This window comes from Chlorocebus sabaeus, chromosome 20, assembly GCF_047675955.1.
Source record: "Chlorocebus sabaeus isolate Y175 chromosome 20, mChlSab1.0.hap1, whole genome shotgun sequence".
Taxonomy (NCBI): Eukaryota; Metazoa; Chordata; class Mammalia; order Primates; family Cercopithecidae; genus Chlorocebus; species Chlorocebus sabaeus.
This window is the reverse complement of record NC_132923.1, coordinates 85818582-85830982: the sequence shown is the minus strand read 5'-3', so window position 1 is coordinate 85830982 and position 12401 is coordinate 85818582. Positions and strand designations below refer to the sequence as shown.

The window sequence follows — 12401 nt, the reverse complement described above, 5'->3', positions numbered from 1 at the left end:
TTGGAGGGAAGTGGGAATGGTTAATGGGTACAAAAAAATAGAAAGAATAAATAAGACCTAATATTTGATAGCACAACAGGGTGACTATAGTCAATAATAATTTTGCTGTACATTTAAAAATGACTAAAATAATATAATTGGATTGTTTGTAACACAAAGGATAAATGCTTGAGGAGATGGATAACCCATCTTCCATGATGTGATTATTATGCATTGCATGGCTTATCAAAACATCTCATGTACTTCACAAATATACACACCTACTATGTACCCATCGAAATTAAAAATTAAAAGTTAAAAATAAAAATAGTCTATTCAGTTTCCAGTTGGAGTACTGGTCCCTAAGGGGCTCAAACTTAAGTTTATTAGCTGGGCCCATTCTTTAGGACTCCCATGCTACCTTCCCAATTGTTACATTCACTTAAAAACTACTTTTTAAAACAGGGTCTTGCTATGGTGCCCATGCAAGACTTAAACTCCTGGCTCAAGAGATCATCCTGCCTCAGCCTCCCAAGTAGCTGGGGTTACAGGCATGCAACCACAGCACCTGGTGTCACCCTGCTATTTTTATGACCTCTTCCTCCAAACTTCATGCAAATCAATTCATGCAAATTCCTAGTTGCCCTAATACACTGATCTTTTAAGTCTAAGTACCAGAAATAGGGATATAGCTTAGACTAAAACTAGAAAACTACCTAGAGTCAGTGGTGTGCTAAGGATTGGGTGGTGGGAGTAGTCTACTCTGAATGAATGCATTAAGGAAGTAAATTAAGTGTAGAGAATGTGAAAGCAATAATAAAACTGACTAAAGATAGATCTAGTTTTTACTATCACCATGCACCAGCAATTTTAAACTATATCAGTGATAAAATATCCTCTCCTCAAAATATTTTGTTGGTCTAAGTTCTAGAAAGTTGTGCAGTTACACTATGAGTTTTGACAATATACACTTGCTTCCAATTAGCACATTTTTAATTACTTGAACAATGTATTGTACATGGAAGTTTACTCAGAGTCAGCCTGTGACACAATCAGACTCAGCTGCACATTTGTTTTAAGTTCATAATGGTTCAGAATTGCTTGAGCTCACTGCAGATGCTGTTCTTGTCTCTAACCCCTGCATTTAAACAGTAAACTTGGTATAAATAATGATACTAGATTGTAAAGATGAAGAAACATGAGTTACTTTAATTCTATCATTTTACATGACTACATGGAGTTATCTGTGCTTAATAGCTAAAATGTAAAACACAGAAACATTTGAAAGCCACTCAAATCAATCCTGAAGAAACAGACATAATTTTTAAACTTTATTGTGAGAGGGGATTGCTATGAATCTCTGCCACAAACGTTCTTTTTGTTTAAGACGTCCTATTTGTAGATAGGATTCTTCATTTGAAGAAAACTTTTCAAAATCAAACTTAGTAGAAAGTTCTTCAATCAACAGTAAATGAAGACAGATTGACAAATCTGGCTATACTGTCTATTGAATATGAATATGTGAAGATTAACTGTGATGGAGTCATTGACAAATATATAAAAATTAAGGCTCAAAAGCAAAATGTCATTTGTTATTGCAACAGACTCATATGTAAGTTATGTAAGTATGAGTTTCTTTCACTTACTTTTTTTTTTGACACAGGATCTCACTCTGTTGCAGGTGCTGGAGCGCAAGTGGCATGATTTCGGCTAACTGCAATCTTAACTTCCCAGACTCAAGGGATTCTCCCACTTCGCTCTCTGGAGTAACTGGGATTACAGGTGTGCGCCACTACGCCCGGCTAATTTTTGTATTTTTTATAGAGGCAGGGTTCCTCCATGTTGCCAAGGATGGTCTCCAACTCCTGGGCTCAAGGGATTCACCTGCCTCAGCCTCCCGAAGTGCTCAGATTACAGGTGTGAGCCACTGCACCCAGCCTTTCTTTCCCATTTAAAAACTAAATTAATTAAAAAGCATTAATTTGTTATTTTTTCATTTTTTTGTACTTTAATATTTATTTTTCTCTTTTGAACAAAAGGAGATTTCACTGTTTCTATTTATTTTCTGGCCATTGTGATTATTCATTTCATTTTCTGATTTTTATTACAGATAATCTTGTCATCTAGAGGAGAAATGTGTTAACAAAATGATCCAATCCTGGTGCCAAACACACTATGTATACCACTACTTATAGTAATAACAATTTAATATTTTTACAATGACATTTAAAGTGTTCTTAGTTCCCAAACAATCTGTATCTGAATTCGTGGGACTTATTTTTTATATTTCATTCTGAATCATTCACCAATTTTTGTATTTTACAAATAAGAATTATCTTTTCTCTCCCAAATACATTGTAAATTCCTCAAGGTCAGTTTATGTAATAGAAAATCAATAAATAAAAATGTAATAAATATTCCCACTGCATCTTAACTAAACCAAAAACTAAATTTGATTTTGAGAAAGTAAAAGGCTAACCGCTGAAATATATTGATTCCAAATTTAGCTGTTCTTGTAGCAAGGCAACTTCATTTTTTTTTTTTTTTTTTTTTGAGACAGAGTTTTGCCCTGTCTCCCAGGCTGGAGTGCGGTGGCATGATCTCAGCTCACTGCAAGCTCCACCTCCCCAGCTCAAGGGATTCTCCTGCCTCAGCCTCCCAAATAGCCAGGACTACAGGCGTGCACAACCATGCCTGGCTGATTTTTGTATTTTTGGTAGCGATGGGGTTTCACTATCGTCTTGACCTCTGGCCTCAAGTGATCCTCCTGCCTCGGCCTCCAAGGGTGCTGAGATTACAGGCATAAGCCACCACTCGTAGCCTAGGCAACTTCATTCTTAATTGAAAATAATTATTATAACAATGACATGTCTCCCTCTGTAGCATATGTCTCTGGCACCCACGTTACATATTCACAGGCCATCTCTGATTTCAGCCACATTTGTGTTAGTCCATTCCAGTTCACCTCACATTGCCATTTCCTCCTCCAGTAAGCCTGCATTCTGCCCTAGGGCCCTCTTCAGACATCATGGAAGTATACTCAGCCCATTTGGCAAGCGCACAGCCCAGAGTGAGGGGAAGAGAGGGGAGGAAAAGAAGTTAGAGATTTCAGGTGACAGACAGTAAGAATAGTTCTCTATGAGAGTGGTGGAGTAATATAATACAATTTCTGAAAAGCATTAATGACCCACTTGAGACTAGTGGTGATAAATTTAAAGTGAGAGTGGCAGTATTGTTAAGTTCCTCTCCAGTCACATTTAGCTATATGAGAATAATGGTAGAGAGCGTAATTTAACAAGTCTTGCCAAAGTGAGAGGAAAGCAAGGCAGGTTGTGTGGAGGGGAGTAATTATAATCATTAACCATGGAGTTTAAAGTAGGTAAGAATGGTGTGAGGTCACAAGTGGGATGAAGCATAAGTAAAAGGTCATAGGAGCAATAAGGTCTAAGTCTCAGGTGACTTTGAGAATTATTAAAGTCAGGAGCTTAAAGGGAGTGAGTGGAAAGACAGGAGATGATGGCTAGAGACTGATACGCATGAAATTGATTAGGGAAATTAGGGAAAGATTATAGTTTATAGGTAAGACAAGATCTAGGATGTTAATATAGTAGTGAGTAGCAGAGGTAGGTGGGAAAAGGGGTCAGGTAATGAAAACGTGCATAGCCTAATGGAGGTTATATCTGGGGTAAGAGGTGACCTGTGAACTGGCTTTTTGTAGTGATCAATATAACAGAGATAAATGGCATGACAAGATTACTTCTGAAGGTCCCAAAGAAGATTTTGATAGTAAAGTAGTAATTAGTGCAAGAGAAAGTCTTGCTAAGCTGAGAGTTTTGGGCCACCCCTTGACTTCTAGTGGAGGCACTGACGTATAACAAAACAGCATTTATTGAATGCTAAGGTGCTATACTCAGAATAAGTATAAGAAAATCTTGTTGTCAACTTATTGAGATCTGGCTTCAATTTCTATCCCTGTCCTAGAAAGGCCAGAGAACCAGATTGAGAGGGACAAGGCAGATGATGGGTGGACTGCCAGAAACTAAGGCTGGATTTTTATTTTTTATTTTTTTTAACTAAGGAAGATTTTTTTAAACAATGTTGGGTGGAGTTGTAATTAATTTGCTGGAATAGGCATTGAGAACAGAGAAATACCCAGGGAACTTAAAAGAGGGAGTCTACAAAAAAGCCCACAAAAGTGCTCTATTAAAGTTAGAGCCACAGATTGTGCAACTGCCACAAAGAGCCCCCTGGAGGCAGATTATAACTGCATCAGCCAAGCGAGATTTTTCTGCCCCTTACCTCTCCTCCCTCTCCCTTGTTCTAATCCAAAATTCAGTCTTGTGAATGGGGGAGTAGGAGTGGAAGCACAAAGTGGTGAAGTAAAAAAGAAGTCAATTATGTCACTCTCCCCAACTAAGGCTGTTACATCGAAAGCAGGTCAAACTGTGTATAGGATACGTTTAAACTGTATGAGAGTTTGAAGTAGAGTTTGGACTAGACTTTTTTTATTTTAAAAAAGAGACTTCATTTGATTAACTAGTAGGTTTTTTGTTTTTGTTTTTTAATTACTAACAGTGACCAGCAAAGCTACGGAGCTTTCCTGAGATGTCATCCAGGGATGGAGACGAAAAAGTTGAGAGAGTAGGTTTGAAGAAATCAGTGGGAAAGAACAAAATTACTTTGTGCTAGTACTGTACCAGGTCCAGCTTGTTGAATGAAAAGGTTACAATTATAAAGAGAAAAATGGTAAGTGTCACAGCAACAGAAGAAGAAAAGTTCTAGCAGGGTTGAATGAAATAAAGAATCTAAGAAGTAAACTGGAAAAAGCACTATTTGAGCAGGACCTGAAAGTAACATTGCTTATTTCGGAGGAGGGAAATGGAGTGGGAGAGTGGATAGAATTTAAAGGAGAGAAGGGAAGACTACTAACTTACAAGATTTGTAGTTTTGGGTTCCCTAGAAAACAAATCCTGAGGCAAAGCTGAATTGTTTGTGTAAGAGTGAGGGAAAAAGGCAATTGAGACAGTAAAAAATTGGGAGCAAATTTAATGTGGTTCATTACTAAACTGGCCATTACTTCTCAAAGTTACATAACCAGAAACTTACCCATGCAGTACATCTCTGGGCAGGTTATAAAGAAACACCACATGGAGGTGGCTGGTAAGATGGCCAAATAGGAACAGCTCCGGTCTGCAGCTCTCAGTGAGATCAAAACAGAAGGAGGGTGATTTCTGCATTTCCAACTGAGGTACCTGGCTCATTTCACTGGGACTGGTTAGACAATGGGTGCAGCCCCACGGAGGGCAAGCCAAAGCAGGGTGGGGCACTGCCTCAGCGCCAATTGTCGGGGAACTCCCTCCCCTAGCCAAGGGAAGCCGTGAGGGATTGTGCACTTTGGCCCCGATACTACACTTTTTTCACGGTCTTCACAGCCCGCAGATCAGAACATTCCCTCAGGTGCCTACACCACCAGGACCCTGGGTTTCAAGCACAAAACTGGGCGGCCATTTGGGCAGACTCCAAGCTAGCTGCAAGAGTCTTTTTTTCACACTCCAGTGTCGCCTGGAACCCCAGCGAGATAGAACTATTCACGCCACTGGAAAGGGGGCTGAAGCCAGGGAACCCAGTTGTCTAGTTCAGTGGATCCCATCCCTACAGAGCCCTGCAAGCTAAGATCCACTGGCTTGAAATTCTCGCTGCCAATACAGCAGTCTGAAGTTGACCTGGGATGCTTGAGCTTGGTGCGGGGAGGGGCGTCCGCCATTCCTGAGGATTGAGTAGGTGATTTTCCCCTCACAGTGTAAACAAAGCCACTGGGAAGTTTGAACTGGGCAGAGCCCACTGCAGCTCAGCAAAGTCGCTGTAGCCTGACTGCCTCTCTAGATTCCTCCTTTCTGGGCAGGGCATCTCTGAAAAAAAGGCAGCAGCCCCAGTCAGGGGCTTATAGATAAAACTCCTATCTCGCTGGAACAGAGCACCTAAGGGAAGGGGAGGCTGTGGGTGCAGCTTCAGCAGACCTAAACGTTCCTGCCTACTGGCACTGAAGAGAGCAGCAGGTCTCCCAGCACAGCGCTCGAGCTTTGCCAAGAGTCAGACTGCCTCCTCAAGTGGGTCCCTGACCCCGGTGCCTCCTGACTGAGAGACACCATCCAGCAGGGGTGGACAGACACCTCATACAGGAGAGCTCTGGCTGGCATCTGGCAGGTGCCCCTCTGTGACGAAGCTTCCAGAGGAAGGAACAGGCAGCAATCTTTGCTGTTCTGGAGCCTCTGCTGGTGATACCCAGGGAAACAGGGTCTGGAGTGGACCTCCAGCAAACTGCAACAGACTGCAGCAGAGGGGCCTGACTGTTAGAAGGAAAACTGTGGAAAACAAACAGAAAGGAATAGCATCAACATCAACAAAAAGGACGTCCACACAAAAACCCCATCTGAAAGTCACTAACATCAAAGACCAAAGGTAGATAAATCCACGAAGATGAGGAAAAGCCAGCACAAAGAGCCTGAAAATTCCAAAAACCAGAATGCCTCTTCTCCTCCAAAGGATCACAACTCCTCGACAGTAAGGGAACAAAATTGGACAGAGCATGAGTTTGACAAATTGACAGAAGTAGGCTTCAGAAGGTGGGAAATAACAAACTCCTCTGAGCTAAAGGAGCACGTTCTAACCCAATGCAAGAAAGCTAAGAACCTTGAAAAAAGGTTAGAGGAATTGCTAACTAGAATAACCAGTTTAGAGAAGAACGTAAATGACTTGATAGAGCTGAAAAACACAGCATGAGAACTTTGTGAAGCATACGTAAGTATCAATAGCCGAATCAGTCAAGCAGAAGAAAGGATATCAGAGATTGAAGATCAACTTAATGAAATAAAGTGTGAAGACAAGATTAGAGAAAAAAGAATCAAAATAAATGAACAAACCTCCAAGAAATATGGGACTATGTGAAAAGACCAAACCTACGTTTGATTGGTGTACCCGAAAGTGACGAGGAGAATGGAACCAAGTTGGAAAACACTCTTCAGAATATTATCCAGGAGAACTTTCCTAGCCTAGCAAGACAGGCCAACATTCAAATTCAGGAAATAGAGAGAACACCACAAAGATACTCCTTGAGAAGAGCAACCCCAAGACACATAATCGTCAGATTCACCAAGGTTGAAACGAAGGAAAAAATGTTAAGGGCAGCCACAGAGAAAGGTTGGGCTACCCACAAAGGGAAGCCCATCAGACTAACATTGGATCTCTCTGCGGAAACCCTACAAGCCAGAGATAGTAGGGGGCAATATTCAACATTCTTAAAGAAAATAATTTTCAACCCAAAATTTCATATCCAGTCAAATTAAGCTTCATAAGCAAAGGAGAAATAAAATCCTTTACAAACAAGCAAATGCTGAGAGATTTTATCACCACCAGGCCTGCCTTACAAGAGCTCCTGAAGGAAGCACTAAATATGGAAAGGCAAAATCGGTATCAACCACTGCAAAAACATACCAAATTGTAAAGACCATCAACACTATGAAGAAACTGCATCAACTAACGGGCAAAATAACTAGCTAGCATCATAATGACAGGATCAGATTCACACATAATAATATTAACCTTAAATGTAAACGGGCTAAATGCCCCAATTAAAAAACACAGACTGGCAAGTTGGATACAAAGTCAAGACCTATCAGTGTGCTGTATTCAGAAGACCCATCTCACGTGCAAGGACACACATAGGCTCAAAATAGAGAGATGGAGGGATATTTACAAAGCAAATGGAAAGCAAAAAAAAAGCAGAGGTTGCAGTCCTAATCTCTGATAAAACAAACTTTAAACCAATAAAGATCAAAAAAGACAAAGAAGGGCATTACATAATGGTAAAGGGATCAATGGAACAAGAAGAGCTAACTATCCTAAATATATATGCACCCAATACAGGAGCATCCAGATTCATAAAGCAAGTTCTTAGAGACCTACAAAGAGACTTAGACTCCCACACAATAACAGTAGGAGACTTTAACACCCCACTGTCAATATTAGACAGATCAACGAGACAGAAAATTAACAAGGATATTCAGGACTTGAACTCAGCTCTGGACCAGGTGGACCTAATAGACATCTACAGAACTCTCCACTCCAAATCAACAGAATATTCTTCTCAGCACCACATGGCACTTATTCTAAAATTGACCACATAATTAGAAGTAAAACACTCCTCAGAAAATGCAAAAGAACAGAAATCATAACAAACAGTCTCTCAGACCACAGCGCAATCAAATTAGAACTCAGGATTAAGAAACTCACTCAAAACTGCACGACTACATGGAAACTGAATAAACCTGCTCCTGAATGACTACTGGGTAAATAATGAAATTAAGGCAGAAATAAATAAGTTCTTTGAAACCAATGAGAACAAAGATACAACATACCAGAATCTCTGGGACACAGCTAAAGCAGTGTCTAGAGGGAAATGTATAGCACTAAATGCCCATAGGAGAAAGCAGGAAAGATCTAAAATCGAGACCCTAACATCACAATTAAAAGAACTAGAGAAGCAAGAGCACACAAATTCAAAAGCTAGCAGAAGACAAAAATAACTGAGATCAGAGCAGAACTGAGGGAGATAGAGACACGAAAAACCCTTCAAAAAATCAATGAATCTAGGAGATAGTTTTTTGAAAAGATTAACAAAATAGCTAGACCACTAGCCAGACTAATAAAGAAGAAAAGAGAGAAGCATCAAATAGACACACTGGCCACTGATGCAGCCACTGGGGCAAAGCAAGCAGCTGATGGTCAGGAAGAATAGTGAAGAATTTGAGGCAATTCATAAAGTGTCAGGTATACTCCCAAATCTACATCCATGGTCCAGATATTAGCACTGGATAGGCCACAGGTATCTCAATCTCAACATCTCCCAAAATATTTTTAACCTTTTTTATTATGATGTATTACATACTGACAGAAAAGTAACAAAAAATTCACAGAGGGGGAGGAGATATTTGTAATATATAAAACTTAAAATAGAACCATTCCAGAAGAATATATAAAAAGCTCCTTCAAATCAATAAAAACTAAACAACCTAGTAGAAAAAAGGAGGCAAAAACTTAACATATATTTCACAAAAAGAGAAATCCAGATGCCCAACAGATATATGAGAACAGCTCTACTTAATTAGTAATATGGAAAATTCACTTTAAATCACTATAATTCATCTTGTAGATAGGCTATAGTAGGAAAATAGACAAATATTCTGCTTCAACAACTAGAAAAAAAGATAAAGCTGGGCACAGTGGCTCACGCCTGTAATCCCAGCACTCTGGGAGGCCAAGGCAGGTGGATCACTTGAGGCCAGGAGTTCAAGACCAGTCTGGTCAACATGGTAAAACTCTGTCTTTACTAAAAATACAAAAATTAGCCAGGCATAGTGGCATGCCCCTGTAATCCCAGCTACTCAGGAGGCTGCAGTGGGAGAACTGCTTGACCTCAGGAGGTGGAGGTTGCAATGAGCCAAGATTGTGCCACTGCCCTTCAGCCTGAGCGATACAGTGAGACTGTCTGGAAAAAAAAAAAAAAAGAAAGAAAAGAAAAAGAAAGATCACAAAAAACATTTTTCAATACATCAGTGTTCATTCATTTAGATGAATTAAAATTTCAGCAGGAAGAGTTTTTTTTCTAGATAAGCTGGCAATAACTACTTTCTTTTCTCATACTATCTTGTTCTAGGCACAGACTGAGGAATTGGGCTTGGCCTAATAAGAAGGACTCTCCTGGGGGAAAGAAACAGAAGAGAATTTCACAACTACACGGGCCGGCATAATGGATTGGAATTTAAAGGTTCCACAAATGTGCCACCAGTTTATCACATGGGACATTTTGTCACAGAGTGAAGCAGGAAGCTGGTGGGCCTGGGTCAGGAAGGCAGAGTGAAATTTCATGACGCTTAGAAGACAAAGAGCCTTGCTAAAATAAAGTGAATGGTCCTGCAACAAATACACAACAGGTCTCCCTTCTTAAGAAATCTGCCAGATTGTAAAACTGCATGGGGAGAGAAGCACGGAAGAATTAAGTTTAAAACTCCAAAGCACAGAAAAAGGCTGAGGAGACAGGGACTCACGAGGCTTTCAATCAGAAGCCTGAAATGGTCACACTTGAGCATGGTGCTGGCTGGAAACGCAGAGTAAAATGTCTTGTGATTTCATGGTGTTCAAATCTCTGAAGGACAGATGAATTTCCATTGGTATTTCAGGTTTTCCCTACAGTAGGCAAGTACTTCCGACCTACCAATCTTTCAACCAAAAGCTCAGAAGGGTCACCTCTAAGGAACAGAGATAAATCAGGGGTGAACTAAGTTTCATTAAAACTATACCTCAGCTCCAACCTAGCTCAATTCCAGATTGGATGTGCTGATTTTCACCTTACCACATCTAGTTAGCAAGGAAAAGTTTGCACCATCTCTGGGGGAAAATAATATCACCTGTACTTTCTACTCTATACAATGTATGCATATAGTTAAAATTATAATGCATATAGGAGGAAGAAAAAGGACTTCAATAATCAACATAAAAAACAAACAGAGCCAAATCCACCCATGATCTATATGGTGGAATTGGCAGACAAAGATTTTAATTTTAATTTTTTTTTTTTAAGAGATGGGGTTTCGCCATGTTGGTCAGGCTGGTCTCGAACTCCTGGCCCCAAGTGACCAGCGTGCCTTGGCCTCCCAAAGTGTTGTGATTTACAGGAGTGAGCCACTGTTCCTGGCCCCTAGAAATTAAAAATCACTATTACAAATTTTAAAAAATAATAATCGAAGAAGAGATTTAAAAGTAGGTGAAAAAGTAGAGTGAAAATATGGAGTGAATTAAAATTTATTTAAAAGAATCAAATGAACAATCCAGAAATGAAACAATAAACTAAGCAAATGGGTTTAAGGACATATTAGAAAGACTAGTGAACACAAAGACAGGTCCAATAAAAATATTCAAACTGAAGCATAGAAAGAAAAAAGAATGAGAAAAACAACAGTAATAAAAGACATGCAGGACAGAGACAAATGATCTAACATATATAATTGGAATTTTGAATAGAGAAGAGAAAGAGAATGGGGCTGAAGCAATATTTAAAGAAATAATGGCCAAGGATTTTCTGAAATTGATTTAAAAAATATATCAGGCCAGGTGCAGAGGCTCACACATATAATCCCAGAACTTTGGGAGGCCAGTGCAGGTGGATTGCTTGAACTCTGGAGTTTGAGACCAGCCTTGGCAACATGGTGAAACCCCACTTCTTCTAAAAAGCAACAACAACAACAAAAAAATTAGCTGGGTGTGGTGGTGTGCACCTGTGGTCCCAGACACTCGCAAGGCTGAGGTGGGAGGATTATCTGAGCCCAGGAAGTTGAGGCTGCAGTGAGCCATGATTGCACCACTACACCCAACTTGGACAACAGAGTGAGACCCTGTCTCAAAAAATACATGTATATTAAATAAAATACATATTCAAGAAGTTCAGGATAAATGCAAAAATTACCATGCCCAGATACAATTTGGTAAAACTTCTGAAAATCAGAGATAAAAAACTAAAATCTTAAAATCAGCTAGAAAAAAAGGAAGCATTATCTTTAAAAGAGCAACAATAAGATTTCCAACTGACTTTTCAGCAGAAGCAACAGAGAGTATTGAATGACATCATTTGTTTGCTAAAAGAAAAAAATTCCCAACCTAGAATTCTATACCAAGAAAAAATTTTCTTCAGAATAAAGTGAGATAGGTTGGGCACAGTGGCTCATGCCTGTAATCCCAGCACTTTGGGAAGCCGAGGCAGGTGGATCACGTGAGGCCAGGAGTTCAAGACCAGCCTGGCCAACATGGTGCAACCCTGTCTTCACTAAAAATACAAAAATTAGGCCGGGCGCGGTGGCTCACACCTGTAATCCCAGTACTTTGGGAGGCCGAGACGGGAGGATCACCAGGTCAGGAGATCGAGACCATCCTGGCTAAAACGGTGAAACCCCGTCTCTACTAAAAAATACAAAAAAACTAGCCAGGTGAGGTGGCAGGCGCCTGTAGTCCCGGCTACTAGGGAGGCTGAGACAGGAGAATGGCGTAAACCTGGGAGACGGAGCTTGCAGTGAGCTGAGATCCGGCCACTGCACTCCAGCCTGGGCAACAGAGCGAGACTCCATCTCAAAAAAAAAAAAAAAATAGTTGAGATGAATCATGAATCTAAATGTGAAGACAAAACAATAAAGTTTATGGAGGAAAAACATAGAAGAATATCTCTATGATCTTGTTGTAGACAAAGATTTAATCAGGATACAAAGAAACACTAACTGTAAAATAAAAATTAATAAATTGAGCTTCATTAAGAGCTTTAATTAATCAAAAACACCAGTAAGAAGGCCAAGGTGGGTGGATCACCTGAAGTCAGGAGT

The 12401-nt window shown here is 40.0% G+C and overlaps 1 long non-coding RNA gene across 1 annotated transcript in view; it reads left to right on the top strand.

Moving 5' to 3' along the window:
• LOC140709241 (uncharacterized) overlaps positions 1 to 12180 on the top strand; it is a 35404-nt gene extending 23224 nt beyond the window's left edge. The window contains exons 2-4 of the long non-coding RNA XR_012089669.1: positions 1661 to 1761; positions 4555 to 4725; positions 9692 to 12180. This is a non-coding gene — a long non-coding RNA (uncharacterized lncRNA). The remainder of the gene's footprint in view (positions 1 to 1660; positions 1762 to 4554; positions 4726 to 9691) is intronic.
• Positions 12181 to 12401: the final 221 nt, after the last annotated feature.